The sequence below is a fragment of the Felis catus genome, chromosome B1 (genome assembly GCF_018350175.1).
Source record: "Felis catus isolate Fca126 chromosome B1, F.catus_Fca126_mat1.0, whole genome shotgun sequence".
Taxonomy (NCBI): domain Eukaryota; kingdom Metazoa; phylum Chordata; class Mammalia; order Carnivora; family Felidae; genus Felis; species Felis catus.
Window position 1 is genome coordinate 48,943,442 of NC_058371.1, and position 13,239 is coordinate 48,956,680.

Sequence of the window (13,239 nt, forward strand, 5' to 3'; positions counted from 1 at the left end):
GAAGTTATTACATACAAAAAAGGAAAATGAATGATAACAGTGGCACAATGAAAGGGAGGTAGATAAGTGGAAAGTTCTTACATCATATGTGAACAAAAATAACATTAATTCAAGGTAGGATAAGGAAGAAAATATAGTGTAACTCTTACAGCAACCACTAAAAAATAAAGCCAAGAGGTAGAACAGAAAAGCAAATAGAAGAGGTAAAATGAAATATTAAAAATAGTTAATTGAGCTAAAAATAGATGGAAAAGAGGAGTAAATGAACACAAAAAAACAGGACAAATAAAAACCCAAAAAGAAAGATATGGGCTTAAAAAAATTATATAATAATTACATTATATATAAGTGAACTAAATACTCAAATTAAAAGGCAGAGAATGTCAAACTAGACTTAAAAAAAAATGTAAGACCTAATGATACGCTGTGTGAAAGAGATGCTTCTAATGCCACACTTTTTCTTTTCTTTCTTTTCTTTTTCTTTTCTTTTCTTTTCTTTTCTTTTTTCTTTTCTTTTCTTTTTTCTTTTCTTTTCTTTTCTTTTCTTTCTTTTCTTTTCTTTTCTTTTCTTTCTTTTCTTTCTTTTCTTCTTTCTTTTCTTTTTCTGGAAGCTTCACAAATTTGCATGCCATCCTTGCACAGGGCCCATGCTAATCTCTGTGTCGTTCCAATTTTAGTATATGTGCTGCTGAAGTGAACACTTTAATGCCACACTTCTAATTATATAGGTCAGAGAAAAAACATCACAAAGAAAATTAGAAAAATTTTTTAACTAGAATTGAAAATATAACATACCAAAATTTGTCAGATGCAGATAAAGTAGTTCTTAGGAAAAAAAAAATAAAATAGAGCTTAAATGACTATATAAGTGGGGCACCTGGGTGGCTCACTCAGTTGAGCATCTGACTTTGGCGGAGACCAACATCTTACAGGTTAATGAGTTTGAGCCCTGCATCGGGCTCTCTATTATCTGCCTGCTTCAGATCCTCTGTTTCCCTCTCTCTGCTCCTCCCTTGTGCTCTCATGCTCTCTCTCTCTCAAAAATAAACATTTAAATGACTATATAAAAAAAGAAAAGCAATTTTTATTTATTTTTATTTTTTTTTAACTTTTTTTTTTTAACGTTTATTTACTTTTGAGACAGAGAGAGACAGAGCATGAACGGGGGAGGATCAGAGAAAGAGGGAGACACAGAATCTGAAACAGGCTCCAAGCTCTGAGCAGTCAGCACAGAGCCTGATGCGGGGCTTGAACTCACGGACCACGAGATCATGACCTGAGCCGAAGTCGGACGCTTAACCGACTGAGCCACCCAGGCTCCCCAGAAAAGCAATTTTTAAATCATTGATTTATGTTTCTGCTTTGAGAAACTAGAAAGAGAAACAAATGTTAACACAGAATAAGATACAGAGAGACAACTAAAAAAGCCAAAATCAATTTAAAAAAAGACAATAAGGAAATTAACACAGCCAAAAGTTAGTTCTTTGAAAATATGAATAAAACTGATATACTCTTAACTAAATTTTCAAGAAAAACAAAGGAAGAACAAATAAATTAACAATATCAGGAATGAAAGAGGGGACATCACTATGGATCCTGCAGAGTGAAGGATAATAAAGTAATATTATGAACCAAGTTATACTACCAAATTCAACAACCTAGGTGAAATGAAAAAATTTCTTGAAAGACAAAAATTACAGAAGCTAATACAAAAATAATTGAAAAGTCTCCATAGTCTTAAGTGCATTTTAAAAACTGAATTCAGAATTAAAAACCTTTTCCTAAGAAAATTTATTTTAAACATTTACAAAATAAATAGCAATCTTACACAAACTCTTTCAAAAGGTAAGGAGGGAATGAGTAAAGTGCAAGAAGATAAAATCATAGACCAATGATCTTCATGAATATAAATGCAAAAATTCTTAACAAATTGAATGAGGGTACTAGCAAATCAAATCTAGTCATATATAAAAAAGATAATTCGGGGCGCCTGGGTGGCGCAGTCGGTTAAGCGTCCGACTTCAGCCAGGTCACGATCTCGCGGTCCGTGAGTTCGAGTCGCGTCGGGCTCTGGGCTGATGGCTCAGAGCCTGGAGCCTGTTTCCGATTCTGTGTCTCCCTCTCTCTCTGACCCTCCCCCGTTCATGCTCTGTCTCTCTCTGTCCCAAAAATAAACGTTGAAAAAAAATTTTAGGGAAAAAAAAAAAAAAAGATAATTCATCATGACTAAGCAGGTTTTGTCACAGTAATGCTAGGTAGTTTAACACTTTGAAAATCAATTAATATGGTTCATCATTTATACAGAAGAATAAAGGAGAAAAATCATTTGGTCATCTCAACAGATGCAAAACAATTGTAACAATTCAATGCTTTCTAATTAAAAGTCTCAGTAGACTTAGGAATCAAAGGAAACTTCAAACTTTGATAAAGTTGTCTTATGAAAATCTTTCGATTAACATCATATTTAAATGTTAAATACCAAATGTTTTCTCTCTAAAATCAAGAACAAGGCAAAGGTATGGACATACCACTTGCATTCAACATTGTACTGGAGATCTTAGCCAGTGAAATAAGGCAAAAAAAGAAAATATAAAGACGGGGAAAGAAGTAAAATTGTTTCTATCTACGAACAAAATAATGGTACATGTAGAAATTCCTAAGGAATCTATTCAAAAGCAAACCTTACTTTTACCAAAAAACAACTTATCAAGGTCAAAGGATACAAGAGCAATACATAAAAATCAATCATTTGTCTATACACTAGCTACAAAAAAAAAAGAAAAAGGAAATTAAAAAAATATCACAATAGCATGAAAGAACATAAGATAATTGGGAATAACTTTTACAAAACTTGTATGAAATCTGTGTGTATAAAATGACAAAACGTTGCTGAGAGAAATTTTAAAAGACCAGAATAAATGGAGAGATATACACGTTCACAGATTGAAAGACTTAATAGTGGACATTCTCCCCAACTGATCTATAGTTAATGCAATCTCAAAGTTCCTGCACGTCTTTGTTATAGAAATTGAAAGGCGGATACTAAAATGTATATGGCAATATAAATGACATAGAATAGCAAAAAAGAAAAAAAATTCTTGAAAAAAAAAAGAACCAATTTGGAGGACTTACATAGCCTGATTTCAGTAATGACTATGAAGATTTAGTATTCAAGATAGTATGGTACAGTCACAAAGATGAACAGACAAGTGTAACAGAAACAGAGTCAGAAATTAGCTCAACATTAATTAGCCCATTGATGTTTTTGTTTTGTTTTGTTTTGTTTTGCTTTGTTTTGTTTTACAAAGGAACCCAAAGAAGTCAATGAGAAAAAGAAAGATTCTTCAAAAATGGTGCTAGGACAATTGGAAATCATAAGGAAAAAAGTGTATCTTGACCCCTAGCTCATATTACTCATAAAAATTAATTCAAGATAAATGAAGGCCTAAATACAAATGTTAAAATTATAGCACTTCTAGGAGCACCTGGGAGGCTCAGTCACTTCAGTGTCTCACGGTCTGTGAGTTCGAGCCCCGCGTCGGGCTCTGTGCTGACAGCTCAGAGCCTGGAGCCTGTTTCAGATTCTGTGTCTCCCTCTCTCTGACCCTCCCCCATTCATGCTCTGTCTCTCTCTGTCTCAAAAATAAATAAACGTTAAAAAAAAATTTTTTTTTTTAAAGTTAGACATACATTTAACATATGGTTCAGTCATTCCACTCCTAGGAATTTATCCCAAAGAAATAAAAACATATATCAAAAAATACATTTATTCATAATAGCCAAAAAGTAAAAACAACCCAATGTCCACCATCAGGAGAATGTATAAAATCCATACAATGGAATGCCCCCTCAGCAATGAAAAGGGAAATGTTATATTGGACACAAAAATATGAGTGAATCTTAAAATAATTATGCTGAGAGGCGCCTGGGTGGTTCAGTTGGTTAAGCATCTGACTTCGGCTCAGGTCCTGATCTCATGGTTGGTGAGTTCAAGCCCCGCTTCGGGTTCTGTGCTGACAGCTCAGAGCCTGGAGCTTGCTTCAGATTCTGCGTCTCCCTCTCTCTCTGCCTCTCCCCTTCTCATGCTTTGTCTCTGTCTCTCAAAAATGAAAAAAGTGTAAAAAATTTTTTTTAATAAAAAAAAATTATGCTGAGTGAAAGAAGCCACCCATACAAAAGAGTACATAGTGATGATTCTATTTATATGAAATTCTAGAGCAAGCAAAACAAATAAAAAAATGATAGAAGTAAGATTAGTGGTTACTGGGGCAGAAGTGAAGAGTAATCAACCAGAAAGGGGCATGAGAGTTTTCTGAGGTGACGGAATTGTCCCTATCTTGATTAGGGATGGTGATTACACAGGTGTGTACATTTGTTAAAACTCAAGAAATTATACACTTAAAATGTGTGCATTTTAAAATTATACACTTAAAATGTGTGCATGTAAAGTATACATCAATAAAATTGATTTTAATTTTTTAAAACATTTATTTATTTTTGAAAGAGTGGGGGGAGGGAAAGAGGGGCAGAAAAGAGGGAGACAGAGGATCCAAAGCAAGGTCTGTGCTGTGTGGGGCTGGAACCCACAACCGTGAGATCATGACCTGAGCTGAAATCAAGAGTCAGCCGCTTAACCGACTGAGCCACCCAGGTGCCCCAAAATTGATTTTAAAAAACAACTAGGATACCATATTTTACACACTAGAAGAATTAAAATGGAAAAGACAAATATCCAGCTATAGTGAGAATGTTTCTGTTGGGACTGTATGGTAGAACCTCTTTGGAAAACCAGTTTGGCAATTTCTTATAAAGGTAAATATGCACTCACCCTATGACTCAACACTTCACTTCCATTCCTAGGTATTTACCCAAGAGAAACAAAAACATATTCCACAAAAAGACTTGTACAAAAACATTCACAGCAGCTTTCATCATAATTGCCCCAAACTGGAAATAGGCCAAATATCCACCAACAGAGGAATGGATAAATTGTTACATTTTTGTGCAATGGAATATGAACTACTCCAAAGAAGATGGGGAAGAAGGGGAGGGGGAGAGGTTGAAGAGGAAGAAAAAAAGCAACAACCAAAATGTATAAGCAATACATTAAAAAAAAAACAGTCAAAAATACTATATTGAAGAAAAGTAACACACAAAAAAGCATATACAGTATGATTCCATTTCTGTTAAATTAGGGGGAGGCAAAACCATCCTATGACGCTAGAGAACAGAGTGGTTGCTGCCTCAGGGTGTGCAGGGGAAAAGCAGGAATCGATGGAGAGACCATAAGACAAGTTTCTGCTCTCATGGAAATGGTCTGTGTCCTGACAGCTGTGTGACTTCTCCAGATGTATGCATTTAGGGAAACGCATCGAACTCTGCACATAATCTATGCGTTTCACTGAAGGAATGTGAAGTAGCACTCAATTTTTAAAAATTATTTTAAGAAATAGAAATTTACTTCCAAAAGCTCATGAGTCAAAAAAGAAAAAATAAAACTTACATTGAAATAGACATAGCAAGTATTTTTAAGCTGCTTTATTATGAAATGTCTCATAATAAAATCTCAGAAGCTGAGGAGTGTAGTTGGGTAGTATTTGAAGAGAAAATTGATGGTCTTAAATACTTACATTAGAAGAAGAAAGGCTAAAGTTAATGAGCTATGTGTCCAACTTGTAAAGTCTGAAGTCCACCAGAACACACATAAAGTCGAAGGAAGGAAATAATAAAGGCCTAAAATTAATGACATGAGAAAAAGAAAGTTTTGAATGGAGAGGACGGACAAAGCCAAAAGTTAGATCTTTTAAAAGACTAATACAATTGATAAGCTATATGCAGTATTGATCAAGAAAAATGAAAGCATCAATAAAAGACATTGAGAATAAATAAGACAACATTAAATGGAATTGCCATGAACATTTAGTCGCGATACATTTGAAAGCTTTGATGGACCGAACAAATTCATCGGAAAATGTAAGTCATCAAAACTGACTCGAGAAGTAGAAAACGTGAATATTCTGAGACCATTAGAGATGTTGGATCAGTGGTTTAAAATATTCCCCCAAAGAAAACACCAGGCTCATGCAGAAAGACTTAGAGGCAAATTCTACCAAAACATTCAAAGACAACTCTAATCCAACACAAATTCCTCCAGAGAACACATGAAATAGGGAGACTTCCCCAAATTTATCCCATGAGGATAGAAAAGCTTGTTACAAAAATCAGAAAAGGAAATAGATGAATAGATGCAGAAAAATCGTTTAGTAAATAAGGCATCCATAAGATGCCTTATTTATCTCATCCTATGTGATAAGAGAAGAAATCTTATCAAACTAGGGAACTTTTAAATCTAAAATGTAGTATCTACCAAAAAACTCCACAGCAAACATCCTTCCTAAAGGTGAAAAATGGAAACTCTTCCCTTTAAGAAAACCAGACACCACATGCCTCCTGACATGATGTAATAGAAAGTACACAGCACCACCTACTAAGTAGATTTGCCAAAATAAAGAAAAGAAAATTGCCCCTAGTTGTAATCAAGCCTCTAGATCTATCTTCCAGTTTGCCCACAGCATCTCCAAAGAGAGAAACATGTTAACACCATCTTCATGATCTTGAACCGTCAACCTAGAATGACTCATTTTTTCAGCAAATAAATGGCATGGGAAAAGTAGCGTGGAGGAGATGTTATAGATCAAAAGAGACGTTAACAAAAAATAACGTAAAAGTTTATTCAAGAGAGAGGCTTAAATATATCAATCAAATGCAATGTTTGGACTTGGGATTTTAATTCAAACAAATCAGTTTATAAAGAATTTTTGAGAAAATCACAGAAATTTGAACACAGATTTGTTATTATAATATATTAAGAAATTATTAAGTGTAATAATGTATTGTGATTACTGGGGCACCTGGGTGGCTCAGTTTGTTAAGCGTCTGCCTTTGGCTCAGGTCATGATCTCACAGTTGGTGAGTTTGAGTCCTGCACCGGGTTCAGTGCTGTCGGCGAGGAGCCCACTTAGCATCCTCTGTCCCTCCTTCTCTCTCTGCCCCTCCCGAGATTGCTCACTCTCTAAAATAAGTGAACATTAAGAAAATAATGTATTGTGATTGCTTTAAAAAAAAAAAAAACTCTATGTTAAAGATACATGCCTTGATGGGGCCCCTGGGTGGCTCAGTAGGTTAAGCGTCCGACTTCCGCTCAGGTCACGATCTCACTGTCCGTGAGTTCGAGCCCCGCGTGGGGCTCTGTGCTGACTGCTCAGAATCTGGAGCCTGTTTCAGATTTTGTGTCTCCCTCTCTCTCTGACCCTCCCCTGTTCATGCTCTGTCTCTTCCTGTCTCAAAAATAAATAAAACGTTAAAAAAAATTAAAAAAAAAAGATACAGGGGCGCCTGGGTGGCGCAGTCGGTTAAGCGTCTGACTTCAGCCAGGTCACGATCTCGCGGTCCGGGAGTTCGAGCCCCGCGTCAGGCTCTGGGCTGATGGCTCAGAGCCTGGAGCCTGTTTCCGATTCTGTGTCTCCCTCTCTCTCTGCCCCTCCCCCGTTCATGCTCTGCCTCTCTCTGTCCCAAAAATAAATAAACGTTGAAAAAAAAAAATTTATAAAAAAAAAAAAAAGATACATGCCTTGAAATATTTAGAGCTGAAATGATTCGATGTCTGGGATTTGCTTTAAAGTATGCTATGAGATAAGATAAAAAAAAAAACAATTGGCAAAACATTAACAATTATAAAATTGGGTGATGAGTGATACATGGGTACATGGGGGTACATCATCTAGTCTCTTGGCCTTTGATGGAAACCCTCTGTAATAACAATATAAAAGACAAATCGCGATGATGGTGGTGGTGGCCACAACAACAAATATTATTTTGAAAACAAAACAAAGAAGGCAATAGGCCCTCCTCCTCCTTCACCATCGTGGGGCCTCCCAGGAAGACCAGGCTGCTAGTTAAACTGTCTCCAGCCCATCTCCATGGCTTTTGCTTACACCATTTCTTCCTCCCAGAGTTCCCTTTTCACTTGTCTTTGCAGATATAAGCCCTGACTTCCCGCAAGCCCAGCTCCCAATGTACCTATGGCAGATATCTGCTGTAGTTACTGAATCCCCACCCACTCTTCTTCAAGTAACAACACCCATCCATTTTTCCTTGGCATAAACACTTCATGTGGTTCAAAGTTGACCCCACCCCCCACATCCCCCCAGCGACAGACCAATGACTCAGGTCTGACCAGTGAGAATACCACTGCTCTGTCCACTCTCATGGCAGGAATGGACATGTTACCCAGGCAGGGCCAATTAGCCAAAGAATGTCAGCCTCCACGTTTTTGCTGAAAATATTAGAAAAGAGGTGCTTTCTCTTTTTATGGGGTAGCTAGGTCAGCAGACTGAAAGCTTGGAGGGGCTGTGGCCATGTCCCTAAAAACAGGAGGGGATCTTACCTAAGAAGCCACTATAAGAAAGCAGAGACTCAGAGACTCAGAGCCTGGTGACAATTATAATCCCTATATATAGCCACACCTCCTCCCTTCCATCTTCTAGTACATTAATTAATAAAATGCCCGTGTGTGTGTGTGTGTGTGTGTGCACATGCACAAAAGAGAGAGAATGCAATACATTCTGTTCAGGATCAAGAACAAGGGTGCCTGCTGCTATCACCACTTGTCCTCAACGTTGATCTGGAGGTCCTATACATTTCATTAAAGTAAGAAAAAGAAACAAATGGTACAAGGCATATAGTGCATATGGTGCCTGAGATATTTTTTGTCTTTTACGGTCTAATGAAGTGTTCATTTAGTCAAAATCCTTTATTTTGCCATTGGCCTTCTACCATGAACTGAATAGCCAGCCTGCCGCGTGATTACATACCCGCCAGTCTGCCGGTCAGTGACCGAACCAGTCAATCAGAAAAGAACTGAATATCAGAAGCAGTGCCTGAAACGAGTGTGTCTGGGCAGCATGAAAGGATCCCGAGAGAGAAATTTGCTAAACCGGTTCTGGAAGTTCTGACCAATGTGAGGTTGATAACGCACTGAGCCATGTCTCATTTATATCTCGTCATCGTCCTACATCACGGAGGAGGGATTCAGGTAGGTCGGGCAGGCTTCCCAGGGCCCTGTCCTTGGAAACAAAAGTCCTATTGTGTTTGGATGTGAGTGTTCAGGCACTGAGAAGGCACTAAATTGCTCTAGAATCTATGTTCGGGAATAAACTTGTCCAGTCATCTCAGGGCCTCAGGGCCTCAGGGCATTGGGACAAGGGCAGGCCTAGATGTGCTCTCTCAGCTCAGACTCTGGGTGGACTCCTAAGGGATCCCAAGGAACCTCTAAGACCAAACTGGACCAGAAAGCTGATTGAGGTTATTTATCATGAAGGACCCATACTTCTAGACATCCTTCCCCTTTATCCAGAGAGATACAACCTTTCCCAGTATTAGGGAACCTGAGAGGCTCACCAAAAGCTGCTCAGTTACTTTGGAATTGCCAGCACCTTGCTAAGCTTGACTCCATGTATGTCCAAGGACGTTTACCGTCCAGTATGGAATAGCAAGAGACTAGAAATTAACCTGAATCCCCATTACTATGAGACTAAATTGTGAGACATCTATAACATGAAATTATGTGGTCGTTAAAAAGTAATAAGGCAGTCCTCTGTGAACTGATAAAGAATAATTTCCAAAATATATTTTAAAAGGTAAAATTTATAAAAAGCAAAGTGCAAAAGAACATATACATTATGCTATCATTTGTGTGAAAAATATAAATATGTACATTGCTGTTTTTAAATGCTGAGAATGTCTTTGGAAGGATCTATAAAAGCCTGATGATAGAAGCCTCTGGAAAGGGGAGCTCAGGTAGGGGGCAACAGAGGCAGGAGGGAAATCTGCCTTTCCCTGTAAATTCTTTTGCACCTTTTGGACTTTGTGAATGTGTTAAGCAATTGTTTTTATTTTAAAACATAAAAAAGTAAAGAAGCTTCCCAAAGCAAGGAATATTTTTACATTTAATCCAGACTGGGGGGACTTCAGCAAATCATCAGTAGGCCTGTGAGAGTGCAGCCTTCCAAGGACCACATATTTGAATCTCCCAGCTCAGTTTCTCTCCCTTGGCCAGAGGAGCAGAATCTGAGATTCTTATTTCCCTTTACTTTTTTTTGCTTTTTCAAACTCTCAACCCCTTCCTTTCTTCTTGCACTTGTCATGACATCATGATTCATTTCAATATTTCATGGCACGCTAACATTTCCAACCAGACCACTCATTCATCCTGATTATAAATGATGTTGGCACCCCTTGCTGAGAGGAGGGGAGCCTGATTGCACTCACCTGGTTCCTGTCAATCCACACGTGAATGACTTCTGGGAAGGCTCTCGGTCTCCTACATTAATCCTGCCCCCTGTGGATTCCTGTAAGTTTCAGTGCCACACTCACCTGGTTCCTGTCACTCTACATATGAGTGGCTTCTGGGAAGGCTGTCTGCTGCATTAAATCTACCCCCTGTGGATTCCTGTAAATTTCAGGGCTGAATGGCCCTTTTGTCCCCTGAGGTTCTATTCTTCCCGATGACCTCATCCTCAATCCTTTCTCCTCCTAGACCTTGGACTCATTCCCTTGTGAGTCCTATGATTCCCTTCCTGTAGTTTTCAATTATTTTAATCTCTAATCTCCTCCCCACCCTTCTCATTCTCCTCTGCCTGATCACAAAGCCTCCCAGATCACACAAGTTTCTGATGGAGATTATAACACAAGACTCCTAATATCTGACAATTTCCATCCAGGTAATGCTGGACCATTCCGACTTCATGAATTAGGGAACTGCCTGCTTTTTGACCAAATTTATTAACAGACACCTTTCTGGGTGAAAGTATTGCATAGTGAAAAGATTCCTAAAAAATAAGTGTAAGAATCCATACTTCACAAAGTAGTAGAGCAGATTAAATGAATTTTGTATGTAAAAGGTTATTTTAGTGTCTTGACTCAGAACCAATGCTTAGTGAATATAGTTCTCTACCCCTGGATGTTTTCCAGCTTCATTTCATAGAAACTATGCCAAATAAATTCTCACTCACATATGTAGGAATACCTCTCATCAAACATACATATGTAAATCAATTAATATATGTAAATCAATGTATAAACTAATATAAATTTTATAAGTAACACAATATAGAAATAATTGTAGGGGTGTCTGGGTGGCTCAGTCAGTTGAGCATCCGACTCTTGATTTTGGCTCAAGTTGTGATCCCAGGGTCGTTGGATTAGACCCCACACTGGACTCCACACTGCATGTGGAGCCTGCTTAGGATTCTCTGTCTCTCTCTCTCTCTCTCTCTCTCTCTCTTTCTCTCTGCCCCTCTCCCCTGCTTGTGCTCTCTAAAATAAAATATAAAAAAAATTAAATAATTAATTGTAATAATTACATAAATAATGTAATATACATTGATTTACATATATAAATTGATTTATACAAAGATATATAGATCATATTCATATGGCCCAAGAGACAATAATTTTTTCAAAAACAGGAAAGCAAACGAGGAAAACTACATTTAGAAGAAGAAAGAAATGAGCAGATAGTTGGAGAAATGAAAAGCTGAGAAGAAGGTGAGTGAATGTGTAGGAATGAGAAGTAAACATAGCTTTGATCAGTAAGAGGCACACCCCCATGGTAGTTTGGTAAGTACAAGTTATTTGTGACCTAATTTGTAAACTTCACCCATTCACAATAGCAGGAAACAGAAAGAGAAATGGAAGCTAGCCACAGAAAGAGAGATCTGTGCCTATTTATTGCCTGCTGGAAGATGAGCCAAAGTAGTTATGTACATCCGTGTGTCACCTCAGGTCCCCACAAGATCAAATCTCCAGAGGGCAGGACTATAACTGGAAAAAAGGCATACAGAAATAGGAAGGAATGGAAATGGAATGGAAAATGGTGGAGCTGGGTAAAATAATCCACCCTCATCAGAGTCGATCAAGGGTTTTCTAAGTGGTCTCCCTCAACCCTTTACCATACGATATAGACTGAAGTGATGTTGAGACTTCCTTGTCTGAAATCCACCGATGACTTCCACTTCTGGATATAACAGGGTAACTGGTACCATACCAGCCCTCCCATCATAAACAATCATAACATGGGACAAAATACATGACACAACTGTTTTCAGGCAGTGGATAATGGGCAGTGCAAGACTCCAGTCCCCAAGAGAAAGAAAACCCACAAGGTGAACTCATGATCACCCTGGAGACAATTTTGTAAAAGAGGGCAGAGGGTTAAAGTCTAATCTAAGCATAGCAGTCTTGCTGAGCTGAGGAGTCAGCATGCAGAGTTCAAGAGGGGTAGCTGAAGCAGTGGGGACTACAGAGCAGGGCAATGAATGAGAAAGGGATGTGCATATGAAAGGCCCAAAAGTTGTGTTTGGGTTACCCATGAAGCATTGGGTGAGGGCTGTATACACACAGGTAAAGACTACAAAGGATTACTTGTGACACTAATATGGGCTGAGAACAGAACAGAGACATGAGATCATGAAGTCCTGGAGATATTGGAGATACATAACAGCAGAGTGGAGTGATATTATTAATAATTTGTCAACATCTTCAGCATCAGGCTGAGACATCAGAAAAGTTGTGCTTTAGGAGTAAGAACTACACTCTAGATCAAGGCTTATCTTAGGCTCATTCTAAAAAAAAACTAAAGCCAAGCTCTGGAAAATGTCCAAGAGAGAAAGTTTGGAGGCTGAGTCCCATAAAGTTTGAAGGCGGGAATAACAAACTTGCCATAAAAAAACATCAAATCAAATCAAGTTCAAAGGGATCAGTCAGTGATTGAACTGATTATTAGAACATAAATCAATACTCTACTGAAGAGAATAACAGATTCCATAGTCTCTAAAATGTGTCATCCATAATATCCAAAAATTACTAGACATGGCCCCCCAAAAGAACAAAAAACAACAAAAAAATGTGACCATTGTCAAGAAAAAAATGTGACCATTGTCAAGAAAAAAAAGCAATAAATACTGATCCAGAGGTTACCCAAGTGTTAGCAAAGATAATATATTAATATGATAATAAATATATTTAAAGAATTAAATGAATACACAGTTATAATAAATAACAAAGCAGGAAATCTCACAGAAAAGTGAAAGCTATAAAAAATGGGAATTTTAAAACTGAAAATTATAATAACTGAAATAAAATATTCATTGGATGGAATTAACATTGCATTGGCAACAG

The 13,239-nt window shown here is 37.7% G+C and overlaps 1 non-coding gene across 1 annotated transcript; it reads right to left on the minus strand.

The window, feature by feature from the left end:
• Positions 1–597: 597 nt before the first annotated feature.
• Positions 598–701, minus strand: LOC111560309. The gene has a single exon (XR_002742066.2). It is a non-coding gene; the product is annotated as a U6 spliceosomal RNA (small nuclear RNA).
• Between the last annotated feature and the right edge of the window lie 12,538 nt (positions 702–13,239).